The following is a 13,328-nucleotide window of genomic DNA, read 5'->3' as shown; positions in this document are numbered from 1 at the left end:
GTAAATCTCTACTCTCAACTTTATTGAAAATGTCATAGAATTGTTGTTACATTACCTATATATGGAGGGAACGTAATCGGAGACACTTCCGGGGGCATGCAGCAACTGCGAATGGTCTTGTGGGGCAGATTAAATAGTTGATTAGTCTAACGATGCATAAAAAGGATTAAATCTGGAGGACTTGCTAATAGTGCTCTCTGCGTGAGTTGGGGTTTGGCGGGTTGATTACTTAAGAGGGATTGTTTTTGTTGATCCTTCTTAGGTGTTCCTGCTTGGTTGTATAGGTTGACTTAATTTTTGCTGGTTCGTTTTTTTATTCTGTTGGTCGTATTGAGTACATTTAGTTGGGCTAATATACAAGTACATATTCAGATATTTTAATTAGAATTCAGGGCAAATGCAGATGTTAACATTCTAATAGCTTAAAAAGCATGAGCTCATTGATGTAACCCATAAATATAAACAGGGTGGTAGCGCAAAGAAAATTGGGCGTTTAGGGAAGAAAATGTCAAAAAGTATACATTGATGGCGTAAAAAACTCGGGCCTCAACTGCCCTCCATGCCGACATTTTGTACAGTCTCGTGATGATATAAAATTACTTCACCATCCAGAATTTTACACCCTCAGGAACACATGTATAATCATTTAAACTCATCTGCATGCGCAACCGGTTATATGTATTCAAACTACAAAACCTCAGCTTTGCTCTAAACCAAGCCTTAAGCTACACAATTTACATTTTTCCAGCACAAACAACCTTTTTTATTTCCGTAGGGTACCTATCTGTAAAAAGATGAGGTTGAAAGATACACCGATGAAAGGAAGACGAGAACATCGCATAGCCTCTGTTAGTTGTACAAAACATATTCTTCCATACACCAACCAAGACAGGTTGGGAGACCGAGCAACAATTCTTCTCTATGAAAACGATGTAAAATTATGAGTTGTGAAATGCACATGATGATTAAAGGGGTGGAATCCAAATCTATCATTTGAAGATAGGTGAACTTCGATGCTATGAATTCGAGTGTCATAGTCATGGTTATGTTATTTATTCGAAGGTTCCTCGAGCAAAAAACGAAAGAGAGAGAAACAACAAGCTTATCTACACGCGCAACAAAATGTTTTTCGTAACTGTACTTCTTCAATGCATTTAAATGGACCTTGGTTCGAGAAAGGATCAGCTCATGTTGCTTGTCATCACAAGTCTCCAGCACTTTTTGTACAACGTAGTTCACAAACTAATCGTTCATCATTGCCTGGGATGGACAAACATTTGCCAGTAAAAATTAAATGGATAACGAGATATTCAGAGAAACTATTTCTAGAGAAAAGTCGAAGGTAAATCCTTGACACCATTCAGAAAGTTTCTGGTTACATCTCAGGATATGGCATCCCAAGACATCAGTGTAATATGCATTTGTCTAGAGTTTCAATACTTTGTGTGCAGGTTCGTCCCTTGGATCAATATAAGCACTCGAGTTACAAATATGAATGTACGCATAGTTCTGATAAACAAGGAAGACCTACATATTCAGCCGAAACTGGTACAAATTGAGTTGGTAATTAAACATGGCTTTTCTCAAATTGTTTTCAGACCGAGTGAAGTTGCCATTGGCATTTTTTCCTCAAACACGAGGACAGAAAATCGGAAAAACATTTCTAATCAAAGCTTAAAAGAAATAAATAAATAGCACAAGGAATGGACAAACCTGAAGAGGCTCATTCTCATCCGTAGAACCAAGCATTTCATTCACCAACAATTGGCGTTCATCGGGACCCAAAAAGTTCGGTACTTCTCAACAACAGTAGAGGCTAACTTCTACCGACTCATCTGGACGATTTTTCCAGCTAATTCCTTAATTATAACCGAACGATCATCAGGCTTTCCGTGCTCCACCACATGTTGTTAAGTGCATGAATGAGGTTAGTTCACGTGTCAAGCGGCATGAGAAATATCATACGTATATAAGTTCCCGAAAAGAATACAAACTTAGACCACTAATTTCCATACTGGTCTTGGGCCAACATGCTAACAGCTCCTAAAATCTCATCCATAATCTTACGTTGTGTTTTTGGGTCCTTGCAGTGCTCCAATATTTTCTGCAATGTTAAGAAATAATAATAATCATAATATAGGATTACACACTACTCGTTTTTATATAGAACGGTTCAAAAGGTAAAAAATAACCAAAAACGACGAGGTCTGAACCTGTATCACTCGGCACCCAAATGGATGAGTAGAAATCGTCACAACTTGATAAAAAATGTTGCAACAATAAATTGAATGTTTTCCTCAAGGACACGTTCAATGCACTTCTGGATAACATGATTGTCGTTCTGATCACGTACACATCGCATAACGCTACTATCAAGCTCTTAAACCATTTTGATCTTCTGATCCAGATCAACAACTATGGCCTTGAATGTTAAACAAAGCATATGCGTGAGTGCTTCAAGAAATCTATATGTAGAAAGCATGATACCGAGATGACGAAGGCAAGCACTTTTAGTCTATTACCATGAAATGTATATTATGTGTTTACAAGATAACATAAACAAAGACTTGAACAAACTTTATATGAAATTGAAAACACAAAATAACATAAAGAAAGCTGAAAAATAAAGTCTTAAAGAATAAAAACCATATACTAATACCCTCTAGATCATCCGACAACCATACATTTCAAGACTAAGTGTTAAAACATGGCCAAAAAGCTTGTCGGCAAGTTCCCTTCTCTGAGCTGGAAGTCCGTCCTCAAAAAACTGTATGTAGATACAAATTTTATAGGTAAAAATACAATAAAACACGTGAATTACATTGAATTCTATTTGCGATAAATTTCTCGAGACTGTTTAATATCTCGAGAACCTCATGTGTTACATAACGCTACTTAATATCAAAATTAAATAACTCTTTCTGAAGTGCATCCACGCAGGACGTACCTCACGCTTTGTATAAAACGAGACATTTTTTTGCATTTCATAGGATACGAGTTAATCCTATACGTGTGTAGTTTGAGAGTTATTTTTCTAACAAATCTATTGTAAGATAATCTTAAAAGATAATTTATGTTTTTTTATTTATTTATAGTAACGCCTTTCCTAGTGCTACTTTTCATGTAATATGCTCAATACCATGTTTCTTACACGTATAACTTGATATTCGACAACACTCAGCTTTACGTATATTGAAAGATGTGACACGGAATAAAAGAAGGAATCTATTATCCATTCGTTATTTTAATTTTATTTGTAATAATAAAATAAAATACTTAAAAAACGTGAAGGTTAGTTTTAGGATAAATTATACCAGAGACCACTCAACTATAACCCCTTTCATTTTGACCACCAATTTTGAATTCTTATCAATCAAATCACCCCAACTATTTAAATGAAATCCAATCAGGCCACTAGCCGTTAAAACTTAACGGAAGTGCTAATGTGAAAGTTAATAAAATTAGAATAATTTACATTTAGTCCTTGTTACTTATAAAATCTATCAAATTGGGCATATTTTAAATTAATTCAATATATTTAATCCTCCAATTATATGATGACACGTGTCACGATATCATTGGTGACATGTGGCACCATCCGATGGAAGGAAAATAAATTGAAACAACATATTTTCATAGGGAGTGGGGGGGGTGGATTCAAACCTGGGCCTCCTTAGATCATAAAAAATAATCTCAACCACTAATATTTATCTTATAATATAATGAATGTCAGAACAATGAATATAAAAGTAACACTAAAACTACTTGATCTAACTCGATATAAATTATTAGTTTATTCTTTTATATTTATATTCAAGGGTCGGTTTTAAGGAAAATTTTATTATTTTTACTATTTACAACAACAACAACAACAACAAAACCCTATTCCCATATGCAATGGGGTAAGGGGGAGGTAGGGTAGTAGGCTGCCCCCAACGCCAGGTTGAGAGCAGCTTTCGTGGAAGACCTCCGGCAGTCAGAAAATTAAAAATAAAGATAAAATGCAATTCATGTATATATAAATACATAGTTGAAACAGTCTTTATATGCAGTCTTCATATGCGCGTCTGTAATGGGAAGTAATCCCTGTAAATGAATCCATGTGTAAAAATCTCTGCATATAGACAGAAACGTAAGACCCGACAAAATATAAAAAGAGGAAACATGACGAGAAGGATACACAGAAAGTCAACAATAGCAAGCAACGAGAATGAATAAAGTTAAATGGGTTAAAACCTAAACTAAGGTAACACTACTCCGCTACCCAAGTCCTAAGCCTTCATAAATTCCAATGACAGAGACGTAAAAAAAAGTCATAGAAATTACTACAAAGGCATTAAAAGAAGACAGAGATGATACACCCTATGGATGTGACCCGCACTACTCGGCTACCCTGGTCTTAAGTCTCCATACTTTCCTATCAGAGGTCATGTCCTCGGTAAGGGCTAAATCCTTCAAATCAAATCTCAAGCAATCTTCCCACTTCCGCGTTGGTCGTCCTCTCCTTCTGGCACCGTCGACTGTAATCGACTCTACCCTCCTGACTGCATCCGACGGTTGTCGTCTACGGATATGCCCAAACCACCGTAGTCTTCTCTCTCTCAATTTTTCGGATACATACACCACCCCCAAGGACGTCATAATAGCAGAGTTTGGTGTCATGTCCCACAGAGTCCTACCACATGCCCATCGAAGCATTCTCATTTCTGCGGCCTCCATCCTCCTTACGTGATCCTTCTTGATTGCCCAATATTCTTATCCATACAGCAGCGCTGGTCTTATTGTCATTCTATAACATTCTTCCTTAAGTTTTAGAGGCACCTTCTTGTCACACAAAACTCCAGTAGCAGCCATCCACTTTAGCTATCCCGCCTTTATACGGTATGTAACATCATCATCCACACCCCCATCTTTATGTATCATAGACCATAGGTACTTGAAACAATCCTTTGAGGGGAGAACACGTCCTTCTATGCATACTTTTACATCTTCATCGTTTTGGTTCCCACTGAGGTTTGAACATAAATACTCTGTCTTTTCAATATTGATCCTTAGACCTTTTTCTTCCAAAGCAGTCTTCCAGGTAGCCAGTCTACTATTCAACTCAGTTTTTGTTTCAGCAACTAGGACAATGTCGTCAGCGAAAAGCATACACCATGGAACACCGTCTGGTGTCGCACAATAGATAAGGGCTAAGAGTCGACCCCTGGTGGAGTCCGATTTCCACCGGGAATGCCTCGGTGTCACCAACTGTAGTCCTGACGTATGTAGTAGATCTACAATACATATCACGAATCACCCGGATATAAGCAGTTGGGATCCATCTCGTTTCCAAGGTCTTCTAGATCGTATAGCGTGGAACGCTATCATACGCCTTCTCAAGGTCAATGAATGCCATGTGAAGATCTCTATTTTTTCCCTATATTTCTCCATAAGCCGTCGAAGTAGATGAATCGCCTCCGTAGTAGACCTGCCTGGCATAAAGCCAAATTGGTTTTCCGAAACCCTAGTAACCTGTCTCAACCTAGCCTCTATCACCCTTTCCCATAGCTTCATGGTATGGCTGAGTAGTTTAATACCTCTGTAGTTGCCAGAACGTTGGGGATCTCCTTTATTCTTATAGATTGCTATTACCGTAGACTTTCTCCACTCCTCTGGCATCTTGGCAGTCTCTAAAATAATATTAAAGATGTTAGTCAACCACTTAACTCCCTCTTCTCCTAGGGCCAACCACATAGTGATAGGAATTTGATATGGACCGACAACTTTGTCCCTCCCCATCTTTCTAAGAGCCATTTTGACTTCCTCAAACCCAATCCTACTTGTAGGGCAGTTATTGGCCGTAGTATGGTGGTCGGCTGACCCATCAATGGTACTATCTTTACAAGGAGAGGCACCGTCATTAAATAAGCCAAAGAAGTAATTGCCCCAAACCCTCTTAATATCATGATCTTTCACTAAAAGAACACCATTATTGTCCTTAATAAACCTAATGCTACCTAGATTCTTCTTCCTATTCTCCCTGGATTTTGCTAGCCTGAAGATGTCATTTTGTCCTTCCTTGGTGTCTAATCTCTTGTACATTTCCTCGTATGCCTTATCCTTTGCTTTAGCAACCATTTTTTTTTACTTCCCTCTTTGCCTCCTTGTATCGTTGTTTAGCTCTCGATCTTTCTTCGTCGTCATTACAGGGTAAATACTCCTTAAAGCAAGTTTGCTTTGTCTTCACCTTAGTTTGGACTTCGTCGTTCCACCACCATGATTCTTTATGCTCATTGACCTTCCCTGTCGACAACCCAAGGGTGTTTTTGCCCACCTCTATAATGGAATTTGCCATATTTTTCCATAACATATCTGCATTATTTGAGTTTGTAGTTCCAAAACCTGTATTAGACAAAACCTTACTCCTAAAGTCATCAGTTGTTGCTCCATATAAGTTCTTCCAGAGGATCCTAGGTTTACCAAGTTTAGCCCTCCTATGAGTGCTCCGCTCGTGTCGTACGCGGAACATCAAAACCAACAATTTGTGTTGTGAAGCACATGCCTCTTCAGGGAACACCTTACAGTCAATGTAAGTTCATTGATCCCTATTTTGAACCAGAATATAGTTAATTTGGGTACAATGTCCCCCACTATGGAACGTAATCAGGTTCACATCTCTCTTGTTAAAGAATGAGTTAGTGACCACCAAATCGTGTGCAATAGCAAATTCAAGCAACGTACGCCCCTCCTCGTTCCTACTACCAAAACCGAAACCCCCATGAACACCGTCATACCCGTCGGTTGCACTACCTATATGGCCATTGAAGTCTCCCCCTATGAAAACTCTTTGGTCCTTCGGAATGCTCCTAAGTACTTCATCTAACTGATCCCAGAAGCAACGTTTCTCCCCCTCCCTTAGGCCAACGTGTGGGGCGTACACTGAAAGGACATTCACCACATCCGCTTCTATAATAACTTTAATAATCATGATCCTATCCCGGTATCTACAAACTTCAACTACATTTTCCTTGAGCCTAGAGGATACCAAGATACCCACCCCATTTCTAGCGTATTAATATAAATGTATTATATTAAAGTATTAATATATTCGAATCGGGGTAGGGTCGGGCTTAAGGTAAGAAATTGCTAGCCCGACCCAAACCAGTATAAATTACTAGTTTACCTTTTTATATATATTCAAACTGGATCGAGTTTAATGTAAAAATATATTATTTTAACCATTTAAAATATAATAAATAATTATAAGTATATTATTTTAAATATTTTAAAATATTAATTTATTCAAATTAATTTGGGGTGGGTCGAATATAAACAATATATTTTCTGGGTGGGACAAATTGAATATGACCAATATATTTTGAAATATTAATTTATTTGAATCAAGTCGTTTTAGTGTTTCTTCTATTTTCATTGTTCTGACCTTCATTATATTATAAGATAAATATTAGTTTATGTAAGCATCATGACACATGTCATCATATAATTGGAGGATTAAATATATTGAATTAATTTAAAGTTATGACCAATTTGATATATTGTGTAAGTAATAAGGACTAAATTTAAATTATACTAATTTTATTAACTTCTACGACAACACTTCTGTTAAATGTTAACAGCTAGTGACATGATTGAATGCATTTAAAAAATTAGGTGGTCTGATTGACAAGAATTCAAAAATGATGGTCAAAATGAAAATGATCTATAGTTAGGTGGTCACTGATATAATTTACCCTTAATTTTATATTATAATCAATCAAGGCCCATATTACGGTCATTGTATATTGGTTAGGCCCAATCTAAGAATTCCTTCATTTATTACCTACCAATTTCAAGTCAATTAATTCACTTATAATTATATATGAGTAAAGAACACAAATGATCCTCGATTATATGATATTATTTTATTGAGTACTTATACTTTTAAAAGTTATAAAATAGTTCATCGACTATATGTCATTGTTTTGTCAAGTCCTCTGACTATTAAAAGTTGCAAAATAATCACTCGACTATTCATATGTTTCATACTCGTCCTTGTCTATTAAAAAAAATTGACTGTCGTCTAAGCTAAAAGTTAATATATTAACTAAGATATGATAAATTATATTTTAATGATGTCCACTGACACTGTCGTTGCTTTACAACACTGGCTCGACAACATGATGTTTCAAGCGCCGACTCGATGATATAGTACAAATGAATGATGAATCCATATAATTCAAACGGGTTTATGATCAGATTTCATCATACCTCAACCAACATATTAACGTCCAACTTAGACTATCGCCAAATTTTTAACAAAAAAAATTGAGTTTAGAACATATGAATAGTCAGGTGATAATTTTGTAATATTTAATAGTCGATGGACTCAACAAAAGAACTTCCTATATCAAGTGAATCATTTTGTAACTTTTAATAGTCGAGAGACTTGACAAAATATCATCCTATAATTGGGGGACCATTTATGTACTTTACCCTATATATAATAATAATATTTTTCTCATAAGCTTTTTTTTAATATTATTAAGAAAGGATAACCGTGAAAATAGTCTTGACCTTCAAAACAGTATTTAATTGGAAACGTAGTTGGAGAATCAAAACATGTAGCTAGTTCCGAGTATACATAAGTGCATTGTTGTTTCAAAAAGATAGTCTAAATCAGGACTAATGGCAGCATGTAAAAGAAAGTTGGGTACTTTATTGAGCAAAATTAAGATTATTCCAAAAAGGAGCCCCAAAGTGAGAGTCTGTAATCATCAACACAGGGAGATGCAAACAAAATGTTGGTTAGAATCCTACTTTAAAGGCGTGCGCTTCCACAATCAACATTGTTCTTTTAGGGGCTGAAAGTGGGTTTTGGGAGGAGAAACAAACATCAATGATTGCTCACCCCAAACCCAATTTCCCACCTGCGTAGATTGCATCTATATCTAACTCATTTTTGTCATTAAAGTCTCTGGTAGAGTTGTTCACAAAGTTGATATCCCAAATTGAAGCTTGATTTGTATAAACATCTGCGTTTTTTTAAATTGTTTTTATTTTTAATTTAAATTAATTTAACAATACGATACTTTAATATTTGATTTTGGAGTCAGTCATAGTTTCCACTGCATGTAACAGTTCTTTTAATCACAATATGCACATTTTTTAAAAATATAATATATAAAATTGGATATCTAATAGTACTCTTTTTAGGGGGGGGGATATCAAGTGTTAGATTTAACTGAAGTGGGTAAATACGAACAGTTTTTTTAATAAAAATCAAATTCAAATAATAAAGCAGTAATAAACAAAGTTAAATTATAAATAAACTGAATTAAAATATTTTTAAAAAATACAGATATAGATATATACATCTGCAAATAAAAGCACATTCCTTGATGCCCCTTTTGGCCAACAACAACTCACCTAATTACTAAATACTAAGTTTGCTATAGCTCAGCTCTTGGACACAACTTATCAACTCTATTCATTATCAATTTTTTTTAAAAAAAAAATTAATAAAAGAAACCTGGGTACAGTTATTTTACTGGTATTTTTTTTTTATAAACAATGGAGTACTTTATTATATATATTCAAAATTTTAAATAAATAAACTCAAAATATATTAATAGTTTGGATAATTGTTGGGGATTATCTAAGGAAAGGCGACTAATATACGATTAATATACGGCATTACCAGATATATTAAAAGATATTTAATAAATTCGGTTTAGCGCTATCTATTATGTTGACAGACTAATAATGTTTTAGGTAGAAAACATGAAAAACTATTAAAAAATTTGGTAACAGGTAAACTTTGGTTATCGGTAAGTATTAATACATATATATATATAAGTGTCCATACTTATTTCACTATGAAAAACATTAATTTAAGGTTATTTTTTTAGTGAGTTTTAAGATATTAATTTAGTAATTATACACATCTAATGGTTTATTTTTATGTTACGGTATATATTATTATTAAATTAAAAATAATAAACATAGATATTACATATTTATTATTATCTTTGGTTAAAATTGTTAAATTTAAATTCTAGATAATATTTTATAAAATATCAAAACAATCAAATAATTTTTTGTGTAAATGAAATTATTAAATTAATATTGTAGGTGGAAAACATGAAGCACTATTAAAAAATTTTGAAACATAAATTACATAACTTTCAACAAAGTATCGATACATTTTTATAAAAAGTATCTATACTTTTAACATATTATGTAAATTTTACCGGTTTTATCATAATGTTACCTGATATGTTGAAAGTATCGATCCTCTTTATAAAAAGGTTTAATATTTTACAATATAACATGTAAAAATATGATGTAATAGGTAGCGCTTATATAATGTAATATGTAGCGCTTATATAATAAAATAGGTTAATTACTGGAAACATTATCAAACACAATAACAAATTAGGTAACGCTTATATAATGTAATAGGTAGCACTTATATAATAAAATAGGTTAATTACTGAAAACATTATCAAGCACAATAACATATTAGGTACCGCTTATATAATGTAATAGGTAGCATTTATATAATAAAATAGGTTAATTACTGGAAACATTATTAAGCACAATAACATATTAGGTATCTTTTATATAACGTAATAGGTAGCGCTTATATAATAAAATAGGTTAATTATTTAATTAGTTATTACAATATATTAGGTAAACGCCTAAAATATTACTAATGATAACATAACCGAGTATTTACTGTAAACATTATCAAGTATAATAATGTAAACGGTAAAAAAAATAGACGCTACCTATTACATTAAACTACCTACCAGATATGTTGAAAGTATCGATTTCATTAAGTATCGACACTTTTAGAATTAAAAGAAAAGCAGTAATAACGTCTATAAACATCAAATACAATAAAACAATATTATTTATTAACAAAATAATAATATTATTTTTAAAATATTAGAATAATTTATTTAATATTATTTATGTAATTATTATTATTAAAATATTATATCTATAATTTTATAAATAAAAAATTATGATTATTATATTTTATTAAAATAAAATTATTATAAATTATACTTATTATTTTTTATAATAAGAATAATATATCATTAATTATATTATAATGAGAGAATAGTTAAACATATGTGTCGATACATTTTCTAAAAGTATCGACACATATGTTATAATTATAATGTAATAGGTAAATTTACAATGTAACTGATATACAACAATAATAAAATAGGTAAAAATTACCGAAAACATTATTATTTTAACAAAACATGTAAAGCGCTACCGGTTTTGTTATTTTTTTTATCGGTTTTGTTATTGATGGGCATTTTACCGGAAATGTTAAAAAACATTGATGTTTTAGGTAGAAATAATAATATTTTAGGTAATTTTTACCGGTTTTGTTATGCCCAACAATAACAAAACCGGTAAAAATAGACTTTTTAATGATAAAATTAGTAAACACAAATTAATTTTAATTTTTTAGTTTGTAAGTTGCCACAATATAATTAATGAAAAAAAGGACACGGTATTTCTATTTCGATATTAACTTTCAAATAATAAAATAATATATATATATATATATATATATATATATATAATTACAATATAATTTTAAAAAATAATCATAATAAAATGATGAAAAATAATCATAATTACAATATAATTATAAACATCAAATACAATAAAATAATATTATTTATTAACAAAATAATAATATTATTTTTAAAATATTAGAATAATTTATTTAATATTATTTATGTCAATATTATTATTAAAATATTATATCTATAATTTCATAAATAAAAAATTATGATTATTATATTTTATTAAAATAAAATTATTATAAATTATATTTATTATTTATTATTTATTATAATAAGAATAATATATCATTAATTATATTATAATAAGAGAATAATTAAACATATGTATCGATACATTTTCTAAAAATATCGACACATAAGTTACATCAAAACTGATAATTATAATGTAATAGGTAAATTTACAATGTAACCAATATAAATATACCGATTTTATGAGAGAATAAGTCTACATAATGTATCGACACAAATTTAAAAAGTGTCGATACATTTTGTCCAGAATGAATGCTAAACGAGGTGCACGCATAAAGTGTCGATACATTTATTAAAAGTATCGATCCCAAAAACATCGAAACCAATAATTACAATGTAATAGGTAAATTTACAATGTAATCGGTAGAAAAATATCGATTTTATGAGAAAATAGGTCTATATAATGTATCGACACATTTTAAGTTTGTGTCGATACTTTTTTCTAGAATGAATGTCCAACGAGGTGCAAACATAAAGTGTCAATACATTTATTAAAAGTATCGATCCCAAAAAATCCAAACCGATAATTACAATGTAATATGTAAATTTACAATGTACCCTATAGAAATATACTGGTTTTATGAAAAAATAGGTCTACATAATGTATCGACACGTTTTAAGTTTGTGTCGATACTTTTTTTCCATAATGAATGTCCAACGAGGTGCACGCATAAAGTGTCGATACATTTAAAATTGTATCGATCCCAAAAACATCGAAACTGATAATTATAATGTAATAGGTAAATTTACAATGTTACCGATATAAATATACTGATTTTATGATAGAATATGTTAATATAAGCGCTATCTATTATATTATATAAACGCTACCTAATATATTATTGCGCTTAATAATATTTTTAGTAATTAACTTATTTTATTATATAAGCGCTACCTATTACATTATATAAACGCTACCTAATATGTTATTGTGCTTGATAATGTTTATAGTAATTAATCTATTACATTATATAAGCGCTACCTATTACATTATATAAGCGCTACCTAATTTGTTATTTTACTTAATAATATTTTTGATTAAATTATATAATATAATCGATCTAAATTTTAACAGATCACTTATTTAATCAATTAAATTATTTTTTAAGACCCACACTCCAACCAAAGACAGAGCAAGACACCCCTATTGCCTCGGTTTAAAGTATCTTCCTAGTAGTTCCTGCCAGCTGTCCACTCAAACTCCAGCACGCCACACGCGCTTCTCATTACTCGTCTAAATGTTTGAATTCAAACTCGGCGTCCCGCATATTTACAGCTTAAGTTTTTGACTCTTTTCACGCCCCTCCCTGTACCCCAGTTTTTCACTTTACCATCGGTCTCAATTTGACTGGTTAATCCCTTAACGCCGTTGATTATTCTCTTCTTCTCCACTACTGATTCGCCACGTGGACTCATCATAAACCTTACGGCGTTTAAACTTCAAGGCGGCCTCGTTTTGCTCTAAAAGCGAGTCAAGCTCCATTT

General features: G+C 32.1%; 1 pseudogene; it reads right to left on the bottom strand.

Annotated features, from left to right (window-relative positions):
• Positions 1-849: 849 nt before the first annotated feature.
• On the bottom strand, positions 850-13,326 carry LOC120168020 (annotated as a pseudogene).
• Positions 13,327-13,328: the final 2 nt, after the last annotated feature.

This window comes from Hibiscus syriacus, unplaced genomic scaffold, assembly GCF_006381635.1.
Source record: "Hibiscus syriacus cultivar Baekdansim isolate YM2019G1 unplaced genomic scaffold, ASM638163v2 tig00111708_pilon, whole genome shotgun sequence".
Taxonomy (NCBI): Eukaryota; Viridiplantae; Streptophyta; class Magnoliopsida; order Malvales; family Malvaceae; genus Hibiscus; species Hibiscus syriacus.
This window is presented reverse-complemented; position numbering and strand designations above follow the sequence as displayed.